The sequence below is a fragment of the Leptonychotes weddellii genome, chromosome 14 (genome assembly GCF_054177405.1).
Source record: "Leptonychotes weddellii isolate Sample4059 chromosome 14, ASM5417740v2, whole genome shotgun sequence".
Classification (NCBI taxonomy): Eukaryota; Metazoa; Chordata; class Mammalia; order Carnivora; family Phocidae; genus Leptonychotes; species Leptonychotes weddellii.
Genome location: NC_138382.1, coordinates 45,475,790 through 45,494,693, shown reverse-complemented (window position 1 = coordinate 45,494,693; position 18,904 = coordinate 45,475,790).

Sequence of the window (18,904 nt, the reverse complement as noted above, 5' to 3'; positions counted from 1 at the left end):
ATCGCCTCGGATTCACTTCTCCGCACGTCCTACCTTCCAGAAAGTGGTCGCTTTTCTGATGAGAGAGTTGTTGCTCTTCTTTTCTTCGATCTCCTGTTGAGTTTGTAGGTGTTCCGAATGGTTTGATCCCTATCCAGCTGAATTCCTGAGAGGAGACGAAATCCAGGTCTCCTACTCCTCCGCCATCTTGCTCCGCCCTACATCATTAGTTTTTGATGTAGTGTTCCGTGATTCACTGTTTGCGTATAACACCCAGGCCTTTGTTTTTTTCATCCCCACAGTGGATCATTTGCACCATTCCTGGGAATATCATCTCACTTGGCGGCTTTTTATTGAATGAGGGGGTGAATTTGTCAGTGTTCTCATAAGAGCTATATTTATATTTATCTGGCTGCTTTTATGGATTATGAGCTCTCTATGGTCCTGGGAAGGCCATGGAGAGCCATCAGTCTGTGCTTTCTGTCTATTTAATTCAATTAGTTCAGAAATGGCCTCGGCCTAGTCTATAAACCGAGTGTTTCAAGTTGTATTTTATTACTAGCTGAAAACCAATGGAATGTAAAAGGAAAAAAAATTGTCATCATTAGATGAATTTTCATATCAAGATAATCGTCACCATATTTTCCCATTTAATCTCTATGCACTTATTTGTTTTGGGCATATTCAGTCCTTAGTGCTTTTTGGCTTAAGGGGAAGATATTTTGTAATACTGAGATTCAATCTGAGTTTACAGCCAAGTTCAAGTTATCACAAATATTTGAGACAATCATACAATTCTACTTTCTTCTCTCTCTGCATTATCATGTCAAAATTTGGCTCGTGATAACATTTCTTCTCTAAAAGTACCACAAATACACTTCGCAACAGACTATATGTTGTTTAGACCTTATAAAATATCCAATAGAGTGCTTTAAAATACTTAATGATGGGCTCTTTATCATCAAGGAGTAAATTCCTCATAGTCTCAGCTCCTCCTTCCTGTTTATTGGCTCCCTAGCTGCCTCATTCAGGAGGTGTGTGTTGAGCATTCATTTATCTGACTAGTATGCTAGGCATGGCAGTATAAACCTGGCTAAGTTGCGTTCACCACCCTCTAGAAGTTGATGATGTTAAGTAATCTCAGAGCTTCATGAATTTAATCTCAGTCTTCATAAACTCCCTGAATGAAGTGCTGCACGAAAGGCAAGGGATGGAATCCGAAGGACAGGGTTTCTGACTCTGGCTCTGCCCCTGCAACCAGTGACCTTAGGAGAGTCACTAGAACCTAGACTGCAGTGTCCTCAGTGCACAGAATGAGAAGAATTTATTTAATTATCCGAAGGATTAAAAGTGATACAGAGTCAAACAAAATATGGCCCATACTTTGCCTTTAATAAGGTTAGGGGAAATCATAATTGGATCCTGTTGTTGCCGCATATTTCTAAAGAGAAACCAGGAACTTGTCTTTCAGACAAGCAACTTTTAATCTTTTTGTTTTTTGTTTTTTTTTTTTAACTCTTCTGTTGTTCTAGTGGCTATTGAACTAACACCTGACAGGGTTGATTTATGATTTCATTTTACTTTTTGTTAATTTCCAGATAGACTAAAAGAGAGAAACAGAAGAATGAAATTACCAGGAAAGGGGGAAAAATTGGAGTTTTATAAAGCTGAGGGACTCCGTATCATTTATTTCTGTGATCCAAAGCCAAAGCATGTCTGGCACATGGTCAGTGCACAATAAAATTTTGTTAAACTAAACACAAATATTCTCATGCCTCTACTTTAATAGCTATAGTGGCCGGGGGGAAAATTGGTTTCATCATTTTGTGGACAATGGAAAAGCATTAGGAGTCATAGTTAATAATCAAACGTTCAGCTGCTCTCTGTAACTGCTATTTCTTCTGCTAGTTTTGGATAAGCACTGCAAGGAGAACAGGATTGAGAGAAGAGAAGTACTGTTTATGTGGAAGAAAAAGGCACTGGACTCATCTGAAAATTCCACACTTCCCATAACATCCAATCTAGTGCTCGGCAATTAGTTTGAGTAGTCTTATGGTTACTAGAAAACACAATATTATGTTGATAAAATACATAAAATACAGTAACAATGATAACAATTATAATAACACCTACTATTTCTGGAGTCAATCATGGCTCTGTGTCAGGTACTGTTCAGTATGCTTACATGCGAAATACTATTCTCATGAATACTATCATAAAGTACATATATTATTTTTTTCAATTAAGATGAGGAAACCAAAGCACTTGGAGGTTGGTAATTTGCCCAGTTTTTCAGCTATTATCTCTCTAGTTCCCTAACTAGAATTTGAACCCATGCAGTCTGACTCCTGGGTCCATAACTTTAATCATTATATTGCAAAATGTTGTATATACTGGTTTCATTATGTGAAAGCAGTAGAATGCTCTTGTGTTTGTCTTATAAATATGCATCTAATTCTGAAAAAGACTGTAGAAAAATTGATAAATATCCTGATTACTGGTTGATCAAAATTAATTTCAGTTACTCACTGCAAGATAAACCTCACCACTATTGTGTCCACACTTAGCCCACTCACCTACCCTTCAAACAACCTGATCCACATAACCTCAGCAATCTGAACCATTTTTTGACATATTTTTTCATGCTTGAAAAATAAGGTCCCTGTCCCACCATTTGTAATGTCAACTGAGGTAAACGTAAGCCTATTGGTAGTAAGATCACTGTCTGGCAACCTTTGTATTGATCATACGTTGGCTACACTTTGAGCTTTTCTAAGACAAACTTCATAACAATCTTAAAATTCTACCCCTACGAGCTCTCAAATGCTTAAGAGGGATGTTTGAATAAGGTACCTGGGCAATGTCTGGTGAAATGAATGTTTTTATTTTCCCGTAAGCATTTAAGGTGTCTTCTGTCAAAATGCCCACTACAGGAACTAAATTCCAATGTTAAGCCTACCATTTATTAGATGTGTTACTTTAGGTGAGGTTATAAATACTTTGTATCTAAGTTTCATCATTTAAAAAAAGAACTTAATTACTATCTTCACAGTGTTATTGGTAGGACAAGTAACCTTAACATGCATAATGTTTAGGTGAGTATGTGCTACATTAGAATTACTCGATAATAATTGAGGAAGATAATAAGAGTATTACTTTATGAGAAGATATAAATGTTTTTCAACAAAGATTCTAAAGTGAGCAAGGTGTTTTTCCTGGGTTCTATCCAGCAGTATGATTTATCAAGGAGGGCATCTTATCAAGGATAAAAGCAATGTAGTTGGAGCAAGAAAACCTAGACTCTAGTCCTGGCTCTCAAGTGACCTTGGGATGGGTCTCTTACTGATTATGAACCTGCACACTGCAGAAGGATTCTGGTCCTAGCTAGTTCCCTGACCCACTCTCTTACCATTCTTCCTGTCCTCACTACCCTTCTGTTGACTTTAAAATAAAAACAAAACAAAACAACCCACACAGCTTTATTAAGGTATAATTGATATTCAAAAAAACCCCCTACATATATTTAATGTTCGGTGATTTTTGTCTGTTGAAAACTACCTAATACTTTACTACTTAGAACATTTACCATCCCCCTACCGCTGTCCACCCAGATATTCTCCCTGACTTCCTCTCTCCATTCAAGTTCTCATCTTAAATAGTACCTTTTCATGGAAGGTCTTTTTTTAAATGATAAACCTGACTCAGCCCTAACCTTATTGGCTTCTTAACAATTATTATTATCTGAAATTACCTTATATATCACTATCTACATGATGTTGCCTGATTATATCTGTTAGCATATTTCTATGAAAGCTCAGACCTTGTCCACATTTTTGATTCCTTATATCCTGACACAAAGTAGATTCTCAATAAACATGTTGGATGGAAAAAAGAATAACCATTTTATTATTCTGAGACAGTTGCTATGAGGACAAATAAGTTAACAGATGTGACAATAGCTCTTGAACTATAAAATACATTACAAATTACTATTATTAGATCTTAACACTTTCATGTGACTTGCCCAAAGTTATAGAGCTATTATGGGAGAACTAGAATCTCAACCCAGCAGTCTGACTCAAGGGCTTGTAATTGTAGTCATTTTGCTGTAGTTCACGTGTAGCTACCAAAACTAGGCAACGTAAGGATGGCCATCTTCTTCACACAAAATAATTCTTTTTTTTTTCTTGTTGGCTCAAATTGGTGCATCGAAGATATTTTAGCCTATCAAAACTTCCAGTGAGTACAGTCCAAAACAAAATGGGAAACTTATTTTAAGAATTTGGTATATACTATTTAACTTTTTGTTAATATCTAATCTCTCTTTTACAGCTAAAGGCTGGCTGGGATCATTACAGTGAAGTATTCTTTGCTTTTTACCTTCCTATGCCATGACTAAGAGCATGTCAAGGAAGGGGTTATTGGCAAAAAAGTAGAAGGGAGGTGACTACATGAAGCCTATAATTTCTCAACCAACTTTTCCATGACCTCCAGAGAGAAATGTGACTACATTGAGTCCAATTTCAGTATTAAAGTATATTTGCCTGGAGTGAATGCTCTTGGGATTTCATTCACAGCTGTTAGAAAGAAAATGACTTAAGAGAAACCATATGTGCTTATTTTATAATTGTTTCAGGCACTGCTTGACAAAATTCAGGGTTTTTTTTAACCTTAAAATTCTTTTATATAACTGGCTTACATGAGTGCCAGTACTGAGAGTCTTTCTCATGATATAATCAAGACATTGCATATCATTTTTTCCTCATCCTCTGTCAGTATCATTTTATGTTCTTTCAGTTGTCCATATAGTTCTTATATTAATATTGAATAGGTATTTCCTTTAGACCTAGAGCAAACTTATACTTTGGTTTCTTCATCAGTTGCTTTATAAACACTAAGGAATTCAAAGGTTAACATTTGGTCAAATAGGGTAACTCATGAAATGATAAGAACTCTCCAATAAGAAAATCCTGATAATTATTGTTGAAAATGAAAGATTCAGGTCTTCTGCACTCATCTTGTTCATATTTTAAGATGAGTACTGACAAAGTAGATAAAACAGAATGTTGAGAGGGCTCAAAAGCATATCATATAACACTAAGGGAACAAGACATTTAATTTACCAAAGGGGATTATCAAAAGGCTTGTAATTGTTCTCAAATATTGGAAGGAACTCATAGTGAAGAACCATGGGAACACAAAGGTCTAATATCACCTTCTTTGATTTACCCTTTGGAGAAGAAATGTTGTATTAGCAGGTGGTAAGTTTCCTATAACTAAAACAATTTAAGTGTGAAATAGGAGACTGCTTGCTGGAGACGTTACAGGTAGGAGTCAATTTTGGGAATTGACAAAATGAACTTTAGATTTCTTTCAAGTCTTGGATTTTTGTGAAATAATCATTGACAGGATGAGAGCCCTGGAAGTTGAAGACCTGAGATGTAGAACTAGTTCTCTCACAGGCTTTTGAGAATTGTTGGCCACGTCACTTAAGCACAGTTTCATTATTTTTAGTGTTTCCTGTAGATCCACACAAGCACTCAAACATGAATGCACTTTGGAGACTCTCTCCTGAAAATTTTAAGTTTTTCTTCAATTACTTGGGACCGGCCATGGCCAGCAATATCCAGCAGGACCAGGATCCAGCAGTATCCTGCCCAAGCCAGTGCCAGGACCTGTGTGGGCCCCACTCTCCAATCCACTTCTGGATGCTCTTGAACTCTATCTTCATGCGAGAGGCTGACCAGGTACCCCAGGGATCTCCATAACTGGCATGTGTATAGTTATTTAAGGGTCTATGTTTGAGTCCAGGACTGGCAATTTGGTTGCTCCCACTGACCAGCATGAAATTTTTTCAGTGGATGGTATGAGATAGAGAGAAAACAGTGGTCAAGACCTAAAGAGTTCAAGAGAATATATTATTGGAAGATGTGTTATTCTATATTTTTAATATGTATGATTCTGAATGGTGAATTCAACATGCTCATATAGTGAATTATTATTTACATTTTTCTGTTTAATCTGCATAACACTTGCCTTTGTGGTCATTGTCAACAATGCAGAGTAATAACTTTTGAGAGAATCAATGGAAGTCAGTGTTCACGGGTAGCATAGTGGATAACATAGCATTATGAGAAATGATGTAATTAGCATTAAATAAATGGTATAGAACTGCAGGGATATTAAGTTGTATATTATTTCAGTACAAACCTGTTTAAAAAGCCATTGCATTGTGAGTAATAACTGTTGCTGCATTTTTCTTAAGTTGGGAGATGTAAAATTAGCCAGGAACTGCATATTTCACAATATAGAACATAAAAGAATTTATTGACTTGAGGGGAAAGAGATAGTGCTTGCGAACTATGTAGAATCTTCACGACCACTGATGAGACAATAATAAATACATAAATAACTCTTCTCTACTCATTGTTCTACATTTTCATCAATAAATTACTACTCTTAAGGTTCCATAGTTTTTCTAATAAATGTTTAACCAAGTTAATTATATAGATGGTTGCCCCACAAAAAATATTTGCTCAGGGCCCCACATGCCCTAGGGGTGGCATGCTCATCTGTTTTAGAAATTAACCTGGATTCTGTAAAAAGTCCTTCAAACCCAAAAAGGTTATGATTCTATATGAACATTTTATTGTTTCATAAATATATTTGTGCATCATTTTTAGAAAACTTAATAAGCAAACTTAAATAAGTTAAGCTTGATGTACAAAGGGTAAAATACTGTGTGATGGGCAAGACCAAACAACTGGATCAGATTTGAGTACTGATGAAAACAACATCAGATCTTTGCTGAATCTAATAATTAATTTTGCAACTCACTAGCAAACAAGTTTATGCAAAGAATTTCTGCATAAATGTAAGATCAAAGACAAATCATGGCACAAGTGAATGTGACTTCTACGCTTTTGATTAGTTCTCCATGGTTAAAATTTGAGAATTCACCAAAAGTATAGAATTTACCATGTTAGGCAAGCCCATGATCCCGAGAGAGCTTATTTTTATACACTGTAACCTAGTCTGGAGAGGGAAGAATGTCTTTTTCCTCCTGAGGCATTGAGCATAATATGATTCAGAGGCAGAAGTGGGGAGATGCAGCAGCGATGGGTGTTGTCAGTAAGTCTGGAGCAGGAACTGGAGACTTGTGGGAGAATTGTAAGAGGGATGTTGATAGAGTAGCTCCAAAACTTATATATCAGACTTCAGACTTCAGAGTGAAATAGGAGGAATCAGAGAGTCAGACATTGCATAGCATGGTGGATACATATGTGTTTTGGTGTCAGACAACTTGACTTTAAACACAGCTATTTAGTAGCTGTGTCATACTGCGCAGAGCTGCTGTGTATGGTTGTGCAGGTTGTGCCCCGTTCAAGTTCTCTCGGTCAGTGAGGGTTCAGCCCAAGATCTACTTGCCAGGAGATGCTCAGAGCTGCTTCCACCCTGAAGTAGGGAATCCTTTGTTTCATTCCCACAAAGGTACATTGTGCCCCGAGGGTGCTTGTTAACATCTCTGAGACTCAGTTTCTTCATCTTTATGATGTACATAATATTTACCTTTAAGGGTTGTTGTTATGATTGCAGAGAATGTGTGTGAAGAGCCTCTCACCATAGAGGTACTTCATTAGAGGCCTTTAGAATAATAGGACTATTGCTTTGTGCTCAGCTCTGTGTGAATGGGGAATTATAGCCATCATATGTGCCTTCTGGGAGATTATGAGTTATTTGTGGAAAACCAAATGTGCACATTAACCACATTGAGTAGGAGAGGTCAGGGTGGCCAAGAGAATAAAGGAAAGCTTCATGGCAGAGGCTGGGGCATTTTACTGTATGTAAAATTATACTTCCTTAGAGAAAGTTTTTTAAACAGTCCTTTGTTTTGGAAAATGACATATTTATTATAATTAATAATATGCAGAACAGCCCTTGAAAGAACCCCAGGGTGAAATATAGCAACATGTTAATAGCACAGAGGGAGCACAGTGGAGTAGACTCTAGAGTTAGTGAGATCTTGGTTTAGAGCTTTTTCTGCTGTTTACTGGCTTCATTCTCTCTAACAAATTATTCTCTGAGCTCCAACTTCCTCAGTAAAAGTAGATTATATAACATTATATAACATTTTGCAGTGTGAATTAAATGCAATCATGAAATAACTTATAAACTATGAATAGTATTATTATCACTGTGAATAGTATTATTATGCAGGAGCACAAAGTGACTTCACACATTTCTGAATTTTCAGTTTTCTCTAATGAGCATGAATTACATTTATAACAGAAGGATATAAACTTAATTATAAAAATATGCCAGTCCCATGAAAGCTGTGATTGTATGGATGAAAGCAGATATGTTTCTGAATCAAAAGCAATGGAACCTTCTCAGGGTTATGTTAGGTGGGATAGAGAGAAGTTTTTTCTTCTGCTTACCTTTTTTCAAGTGGATGCTTCCATGGAGCTATCTTTCATGGACCTGCTGAGCTACTATCTGAGCTACCAAAGAGGGGAAGACATGTGACCAAGGTAAGGTTGCTAAGTTTAGGGGGAAGAAATAAGAGGATATTCAGTGAAATTCAAATTTCAGATAAACATTGAATATAGTTGTTGAGTCTAGGTGTGCCTCATATGATATTTAGGACATACATTAAAACAGTATTCCTTGTTTATGTGAAATAAAAATTTACCTGGGCATTTTGTATTTTATCTGGCAAGCAGACCCAAGGGCTTAGTCATCAACAAACTCACATCCTTGACCTTTCCTAAGGCAATGAAGCTATATCAGACCTTCTGAGCTCATTTCTCCTTAGGCTACCCAATAGGGAACAGAGTGTGCCACCAAGGCAAACTAGATCTTTCTGTTTACTCAAGGAATAATAAGGCTAACAAATGCACAGCAAACAAAACACAAAAAAAACTGAGGAAGGTGTTGAGGAGGATGACAAGATGACATCACAAAGGCTCAGTCTCTGGGGCAGCAGCTTAAAATACAGAGGAAGTGATGGAACCAGGAGGTACTTTAAATGTAGTAGTTGATGAAACTCCTGGGGTTTGCTGCTTGCAGCGCATCAAATTGAACACAACTCAAGGAACACAACCCCAAGGAAGTGTTGAAAGCAAAAAAGTTTTATTACTTGTTACAAGTAAGGAGGCAGGGATGATGAGGAGAACAAAGGCAAGAGAAATACAGCTAAAATTAAATTTCCTTAAAACTTGCAGCCCACTGATAAATACCTGAGGCATGCAGAGCGTGACATTCCTCAAGGAACTCAAGGCTGCCTTAATGTGAATGTTTTGCTAGAGACTAAAAGCAACCTAATCTTGACAATAGCCAGCCCTCCAGGATCCTATATTTCTTCATTAACAGGCAGAAATCCCTTTAGAGACGTAGTTATCTCTACCCCTCCCCCCAAAACTCAGAAGTATATAATGAGTTGCTCCTCACAATCACAAGTGCAGCTCTTTCTGCCAATAAAAGCATCTTTTTGCATCATAAAATGTCTCAAGAATTCTTTCTTGACCTTTGCCCTTGGTGACTCACATCAGGGAGATAGCTCTCAGGGCACTGTCTCCTTGTGGGGTTAGTACAGAAAGCTTTTATTCAGTGTATTAGGAAGTGGAGGCAGGGAGCTTGCATGTGCATTAAGGAACTTACACATATTCTATGCTTTAGGCACTTTAGTTCAATTGCGCATGCCTAGCACGTCAACATGCTAGGGAATACATCTTATGTTTAAAAAATGGCAGAAAACTTCGCCCATAGGAGGGAATCTTACTATTCTAATGAGCTAAAGGTAACTTTAAGACGACTTGTGGGGCTTCTGTGCAGGTGTCCACTCCAAACTGGCTTACATAAAGGGCTATAGGGAATTGCTAGTTCTGCAAAACAAAACGCATTCCTTCCCTGCTGTTGTCTCTTTCTCTCCTCCCTTCTGCTGATAGATGTCAGGCCTCTGATTGGAGTAATTTCACGTTGCAACCTAGCTTACAGTATTAGCAAGGCTAGTGACTTCTTGGAATAGTCTTTCTGATCAACTTTTTCAAGGCATGCATAAATCCATTTTGCCTATAGATCTCAAGGTATGAGAGGAGTCATGTTCAACTTTACACACCTACCCAACTGTTCTGACATTGGGAGATGGGGCTGGAAGCTGTGAACAATTAAGATTGCAAGTTGTTAGCTAGGATGCAGTTGTTCTAAAGTTAGCTTTATTTCATTATAATACTAAGATCTCCTATGGGTGGAGGTTTCTGCCATTTTTTGAACAGACAACGTATGCCTTAGCATGTTGACATCCTGGACACGCACAATTGAACCAAATGTACCCTGCCCCCACGCGGTAGTAGACTGATGAAAGCTTCCTGCACTAACTCCATGGACAGACAGTACTTTGAGAGCTATCTTCCTGTCTCCTCACTTGTGACAAGTAATAAAAACTTGTTTGCTTTCAATACTACCTTGGGTTGTGTTCATTTTGATGCTGCTGCACCTAAGTAGGAACCCCTTGAGTTCGGTTACAAAATGATGGGTGTGTGAATCTGGAGTGTATCTGAGAGCAGGAGGCTCTAAGGGAGATACATCTAAACTTACCTTCCAGAGTGTTCCATAATGTTTTTAAAAGAGTCATGTCTAATATACTGAGGCTAGGCTGGATTTTGTGTCATTGAAGATTTGGACATTTTAGGAATTAGCTGTGAAAGGAACTGATAGCATATCATCAGAATGTGAATTTGTTGATTGAAAAAAACGCATTTATCAAAAGATGGAAGGAAATTCCCATTCTACTTTCCATCATCACTGTTTTTCATTTGAATAAAGGAAAATTTAGTTTGAGAATCCCTATTGGTTTATCTTTTCTTTTAGTTATGTAAGCATTACTTACTTCAGACATTTTAGGAAGAATTGTTTTTGCATAAAAACCTTACAAATTATTATGTAGATGGGTTATGAAAGTCTAATATTTAAGATTTCTAATCTACTGCTTTGAAAAAAAATCCTCCTCTTTGGATGTGAAAAGGAAAGTGCTTTAGCATATATTTGTGTGCAAAAGATTTTGCCTTTTAGTATATTTTGGTGAGAAGAAGTTTTTAGTGCAATTAATAATGCATTAGCTGACAGCTTATCATTGCCTTTTTTTTTTAATTAAATGTCTCACCACACCACTTTGTGATTTCACTCCGAGCCATCTGCCAAGCTAGGTACTTTTACCACGCTTTGTTTTACATATGTGGCCTACTTTGAAAGTCTCAACATTTTTCTGGTTTTGTTTTCAGGAGACACCAAATTCAAATAACTGAATGTGTGAATGTTCCACATTTTTATACAAATATAAGCTTCACAGAAAATATACATACTATTATTACTTAAGAAATACTGCTCTTTAAGCTGTATTTAGTTGAGTGCTTATTTCTTGATAAAGTAATCTTAATACTTCTTTTTTGCTTAAGAGAATACTTCTGATGGCTGGAAAAGAAAATATCTCTAAGGCTTTCCTTGACTTTTGGTTATTCTCAACCTTAGTGAAGAAATATGTTTTTTGCACCCACTGTTGTTAGACCAGTCCCATAAATATGGCTTCAGGCTTTGAAGAGGATAAAGTTCTTGCTCCTTATGCTCACATATACATGACAGAGAAAGCCTCTTAGCATTTATTGAGCACTGAGGTGGGATGAACAGTAGCCCCCATGCATCAAAGATATGTCCATGTCCTAATCCCTAGAGCCCATAAATGTCATCTTATTTGGAAAAAAAGGGTCTTTTCAGATATGATTAGGAATCCTGAGATGAATAGATCATCTTGGGTTATCTGAGTGAGCCTTAAATGCCATCAAAAGTGAAGAGAGAGACAGAAAAGAGATACGTAGAGAAAAGAAGTCTTTGTGAAGATAAGGCAGAGATTGGAGTGTTGTGAACACTAGCAAAAGGATGTTGGAAACCAGCAGAAGCCGGAAGAAACCAGGAGCAGATTCTCCTTTAGAGCCGCAGAGTGAGTATGGTCCTGCTGACATCTTGATTTTGGCCTACTGAAAATGATGTTGAATTTTTGGCTTCCAGAACTGTGGGAAAAGAAACTTCTATTGTTTTAAGCCACCAGGTTTATGGTATTACAGTGGTGATTCAGGCAGTCACTGGAAAATAAAACAGGAAACTACCATGTTCTAGGCCTAAATACATGGTAGGTATTTTTGTTATGTTATCCTACTTATTCCTCAGGGTTATCTGTACCGTGAGGATGATTATTTTTATCTTAATTTTATGGATGAGGAAAACTAAGCTGCTATAACTGGCTCTAAATCCCATAACTACATAGCAGCAGGGTCAAATTACAAGAGTTTGTCTACCTGGCCCCCAAATTTATAATGCATTTACCTACTCATCTTTTGCTTATTAATATATGAATCCTTTAAATAGCATCCCAAACACTGATGGCCCTCCCCTTTGAAGGATTCATTGAAAGGGTTCCTTAGGTCATAATGGAAAAACAGACAACTGTTGTCTTAGATAAAGCTTTCCTTGGTACCTGCAATGGAAAGAATGGTCACCAAATAGTTCTAATATTTATCTGCTTCCTTTCACCATAATAGTTATTTTCACACGAACCTGGCCAGCTTAAGATTGATCGACAGATTAGGTAGATTTTAAAATGATTGTGATCCCCAAAGTCTTGAAAATCTCAACTTTGCTCACTAGACCGAGTCTGAGAAAGCCGGTTACCCAAGAAAACGGTACATTTCATTTTATGCTCCCTAAGAAAAGAATAAAATCGAGGTGAAAGTGTTAAGCCACGTGCACACATTCAATGTATTCCTTATAAGATGACCACATTTACGCATTTATGGTTCAAATGGTTTCCTCTTCTACTATAAAATGATAGAAACATATACTGTTTTTCTTTCTCTATTTTATTTTCTTTCACTTGTAACATGCTAACAAAACACATTCTGGCCTGACTCTGATTTTGTTATTAACGTCTAATTAGGTATAGAGCTGAGCAAGGCTTTGGTAAATTAGAAATCAGCCCCTCACTTCATTCTCTTTGCTCTGTGGTCTCCTTCCTGCCTTTGGATCAGTCCTGCTCCAATGCTCAGGCCTGTATGGATTTCAGGGAGGAAGCACTATGCTTTGTGCTTTAAAGGATAATCTTTAGCACAATCAGGTAGAATTAATAGGTAGGATACACTCAGTCCAGGTAACTCTGCAACAATGGCTGGAGAGGTTCTTTCACTGTAGATATTACTTAATATATTCATTGAAATGGATTGAACCCATTCAAAAGAATGTAAAGAAAATGGTGCTTTTATTATGTACATTTTATGTTTTGGATAATTTTATTCACATGAACATAAATTTATTCATGAATTCCCAGCTTTTTGCTATTGAGGAAACAGTAATTCTCTTTAGTATGTTGGGTTAAAATCATAATCCTTGGTCTGGATGAGGCTGGACTTCCATTTTTCTTTCATTGCATCCATTGAATTGACCCTTTTGTTCTGAGTCCTGTGGGATCTGATCACTTATCATTTTCTGTTGGGATAATGTTTCCTCATTTCATGGCCCGAAATGTGATTTCACATAGTCCTTTTATGTAGGCTCTAAATGTTCAAAGTTCACTTTGTGTACAGGCTGTTTGCTGATTTTAGGCTGTGCACAAAACAGGTGCCTTTTTAAGTCAGGAATGTCTTTTGTCAGTCTGCTTGGCAGCTTTCTATCTGGAGCATGCTGGCCTGCTCCATCAGCATCTTCTGTTATGTTGCAGCAAATAACAATTACAGAGTATTTTCCTTTTGGCAGAAAAAGTTACTTTTTAACTAAAAATGGATTCCACCATGAAAACTGCCATGACATTTGCTGACAACATCAGTTTGGTGGCAATATCTTTTTATCTATGAGGTTCAATTTATATACAGTAAAATGCACAAATCTTAAGTTCATAGCTTGACAAATGTTGACATCAAGATATTGGATATTTTCATCACCTAATAGATGTTCCTCATGGCCCTTTTCTATCAATCCACCCCCTTCCCTATGCATTCACTCTTCTGATTTTTCTACATCGATTAGTGTTGCCTAGGCTTGAACTTCGTATAACTGGAATCATACATCATATATTCTGGATAACACACATATATATATATCATACATCACAAATCTTCTGTGCCTAGCTTCTTTTGCTCAACATAATGTTTTTGACATAGGTTTATACTCATCAGTAGCTGATTTTTGTTAATGGATGGATGAGTAGTCTTCTATCCCATTAATATGCTATAGACTATGTGACAGATATTTGGGCTCTTTCCAGTTTGGGACTATCACAAATAAAATTGGTTTGAACATTCTTGTACATGATACAATTCTCTTGGGAATATATCTAAGAATGGAATTGCTGTGTGTCACAAACTAGGTGTCTGTTTAACTTAATTAGAAATTGCAACATCAATATCATAAGAGAAGTTGTTAAAATATTTTATGACTACTACTAGATAGGCAAGAAGATCCGAAACCACTGTAATAACACAGAATCAGCAATTTGGCTTTTATTGCTAAGTTTTAAAGACTGAGTGTTTTATTTATTCATTTATTTGACAAACAATAGAGGAGGAAAAGCAGGATTATCATATGCATGACCCTAGAAGCTCAGGTTGTCCCATCACAGGTGGACCATGAGCAAGGCCACATTTCCTTCATGGAAGAAATTGCACCCGAACTTACCTTCAGATAGTGAGACTCCCTTCCTTTCTCTGATATATGCATTCTCAGTGGTGGTAATACACCCCCAAGGGGGTAAAAATTGGTTCTTGGGGGGGGGTACTGAGAAAAATCTTCTTTTTAAGCATAAAGCACAGATAATATACATATATCACACAGACAGAAATATAGTATATTGGGTATTAAAATTTCATCAGGGATGTTATTAGGAGCAAAGTCTCCGAAAGGCTCTTTGGGGTGGGGCACTAATAAAAATTGGTTGAAGAACATTGATTTAGTGGCATAAATACAATTTTTCAGACAACTCAGACAAATGCACTGGCATTTATAGACTCTCTAGTGCCTAGGTACTTTCCTTTTTATACCTCGCTTCCAAGACTGTGCACCAACTTGTACTGTAAGTAGGTATGGAAGAGAAAACAGGGCCCTTCCCTGGAGTACCACTGCATGGCTATTACCTCCAGCCTCATCGTGTCCTCACCTGGCTTCTCTGTGGTATGATGAGAGAATGGTGGAGTATGTGTCTACACTTGGTAACTTGGGGCTTATAGGTTTCCCCTATAAAGGGTATTCTTGACCCATTCCATGAGATACAGTGTTTTGCCTTTACCCACCTTGTCAAGAATGTCTAAGCCCTAACCATATTCTGTTTTGTATTCCATGTAAAACAATCTATATTTATTTGCTTGTTTTATTTTTTAAACCCTTCTTTGCCAAGAGCTTATTTAGAAATCCATAGTCTTGTTATTATCAATTTCTTTCCCTGAGACTAGCAGTCTTGCCCCTGATCCAAAGCCCAGTGCTTCTGGTCATGGTTCCTTTTGATCATACCTAAAGAGACCATCTATTGGGCTGTCTGGGCACCAAACTTTCCCTGCTTTGCTCTACTGACTTAGAATATTAAGACTCTTTGATGCTTCATTTCATTTCCCATTTTCAAATATTTACCTTAAGGATGAACAGAGATTTCTGTACTGATTACAACAGGCTTTGTAACCTAAATTGTGTTTCACTGACTCCAAATATGTAAGTTTAGTGCTATGCCCCAATCTTCCTCCAGCCTACTCTGTCTTGCTGCAAATACACCGTGACATCTAGTAGTCAAATCTTGATTTCTGACAAGTGTAACTCTATAAAAACTGGAGGAAGCGGATTTAATTCCTCTTTATTCTTGTATCTGTGGCAGACAGCCTCACTGAAAAATTTGCTGTAGTAACTTCCTCTGGGCTTATCAGGAAAGAATGACGGGAATTCTTTGCCTCTTTTTCTCTTACTCTCTTGGAATAAGAGTTTTCAGGAGGTAAAAGCTGAACTGTCTGAGCCTGGTAGGATTCTTGGTTTTTAAAAAAGGAGAGAGGAGACCCTGAGCACATATGGATTCCCTAAGTTTTGTAAATTGAATGCTTTGTAAATTACAAATTTGTAAATTAAAGACAGACTTGTACTTTACCCAGAGATGGTAGGCACATTTAAGGGGGCATTTGGGTTACTAGGAACTGAAGAATAAGTGATAGAGTCTTGAGAATCATAGTAATGAGAAAGCTGGGACTTGGTCTAGAGCATCGACACTGTATGCCTTTGAATGACCCATGCAGCCTTGGACAGTGAAGATCTTTGTGGGGGCCACGACGCATAGGTCTGTGGTCTTCCTTTAAGGTTTCCAAAGTTATTATGTTTGGAGTCCTAAATGACCTTAAGAAAGTGAAAGAGTCTCCTGCAAAATGATTGATTGAATTTCTTATTAAACATTCAAGGAGAGGGTAGAGATAAGGAAGTCCTCAAAGACAAATTGAACTCAATTTGGAACATGGGGAAAGAGAGTTTATGCACTCAAGTGTTGAGAATCAAATTTATACCTATTTTACATTTAATAGTAACTGACTTTGTTAGACTTTGACTATGTTCTCTTAAATAGGCTGAGACAGGGAAACTAAAGAGACCCAATGAAAAACTGCTTTTCTGCTCCTTTTCCTGCTTCTATTCTTGCTGGGACCTACACCCACACCTTACATCTGCCTTATAGAACAGATAATGGATGTGCTCCTTGTAAAGGTCAAGGCGTTAATGATTTCTTTGGAGTCTTCCAGCACAATAGGTAGCATCTAAGGAGTGACCAGGTGGGATCATCATGAATATTTTCCAAGACCACTGATTCACCAAGACCCCTGGCTCCAGGGCATAAGTGACATGGAGAACACCTAAACACTCGTCTTTGTTCCTGGATGCCTAAAGAGACCACAGTCCTCAGTAAAAACTCTGGACCCCAAGCAAGGACAAGACTCTCTCTCCTTTCCCTTCTGAGTCTCCCAGACACTCTGTATTTGCTCTATGTCTTCAATAAACTACTCTCACTTCCTCTCAGCTTGTGTTTGATTTCCATCCTGTGTGAAGCCAAAGACCCTCTTGGCTGGTCCTGTGGGACCTCTTCTGGGTTCTTGGACCCAGCCAGCCTGCATCAAAACCATCCATCTTGACTACGTATCACCTTACCTTTTCAATTTCTCTTCCATAGCACTTAATACTCATCTGATGTGATATGCTTATTTATTAATTTTATCTGCACTAGTTTTAAGCTCCATGAAGGATGAGACTGTCTTTCTTATTCACTGTTCTATTTCCAGTGCTTACAATAGTGCTGGCATATAGTAGGTGCTCAATAAATACATGTTGATTGAATGAATAGTATTTAGAAACTCTCATGGTAAAAAATGGGAGAAAGTGATGAAGATGTCAAGATATTTAATCTTGAAATATAAACAAGATGAAGCTCTGTATGAAATGAAAAATATTTCTTGGATTTCTTGAAAATAGTGCTATATCATCATTTTGTGTTTTGCTTTAATACTCTTCAATTTATCTAATACCTTTGCTTTTCCTTTTATGGCTTATCTTTGTTCAGCAGATGATCCCCCTGGGGTGTGTTGGCAATTGGGAAAGTGTGTGATTTTATCAGCTCACTCCCTGTATTTGGCAATCTGAGAGTTTCAGTCAAAGTGACCTTATTTATTCTCTCTTTGCATATTGCTTATATAGCTTGCTATTTTTTAAACATATCTGTATTTTATATTCTCCCTATTTGAGTTCCTAAAGTAATGATGGATCATATTTATATGGTGGATATTTAGCATTCTTTACCTTTATAGTCTACTTGGCATATTTACTTTGATACCAGCATGGCATTTTTAATGTATTTTGAAATGTGGAATTCATGCTAAAAGGATTAAGACAATGCTTTCTTTAATCTAAAGTTAGCTAAAAAATAAATGTGAGATGGGGGAAAATATTGTGAGAATTTAAGAAAAAGGGAGAACAACCTATTTGGAGCCAAATTCCAACAGACTCTTACCAGCAATGCATGCAGTCTGAAGAAAAGAGAAAATCAGGGAGCCATAGGAGTTTCCATTACCATGAAATCTCACCAAGTTAGATATCTCTCCAATGGGATAAATTCTCCTTTATTAGTTATCTAGTGCTTAGTAGCAGATCTTCCAAATATTAGCTTCTTAATCCAACTGTAATAATTTCATATCTCTCACAGTTTTTCTGGGTCAGGAGTTTGAAAGGGACTTGGCTGGGAAGTTTTGGCTCAGGGCCTCTCCTGGGGCTGCAGCCACGTGAAAGTTTGCAGAGAGCTGAAGGATCCACTTACAGGAGATGCTGTTGCAATGTTGGTATACTGGTGGTCAGTATTAGTCGGAGGCTTCAGTGCCTTTTCCTGGCCTTTCTAGGGCTGCTTAAATGTCCTCATATCATGATAGGTTTCCCCCAGAGTGAGCAATCTGAAAAGCCAAAAGAGAAACTGCAATACCTTTTATGGTCTAGCCTTGGAAATCACACTTCCACCATACCTATTGGTCACACAGACGCATCCTGATTCAATGTAGGAAGAAACTAGACAAAAATATGAATACAAGGAGTCAGGAATGATTAGAGTCCATCTTGTGGGCTGAGTGCCACAACTACTAAGCTTAAAACTCTCTCTAGGCAGAATTAGAGAGACAGAAAGCAAAAATGTATCTCTCCAGTTGTGACTGCCCACATAATATCAGCTCCCTTAATACTTTTTTTCTGCTATCTGAATGAATAATCAAAATCTACAACATCCAGCCCTACCATACCTTAGGGAGAATTCAAATGATGTTCAGACAGACATGAAGGAGACCTAAGTAGAATATATGGAAAGTACTTTTTCTTTTTTTCTTCCTTTTTTTTT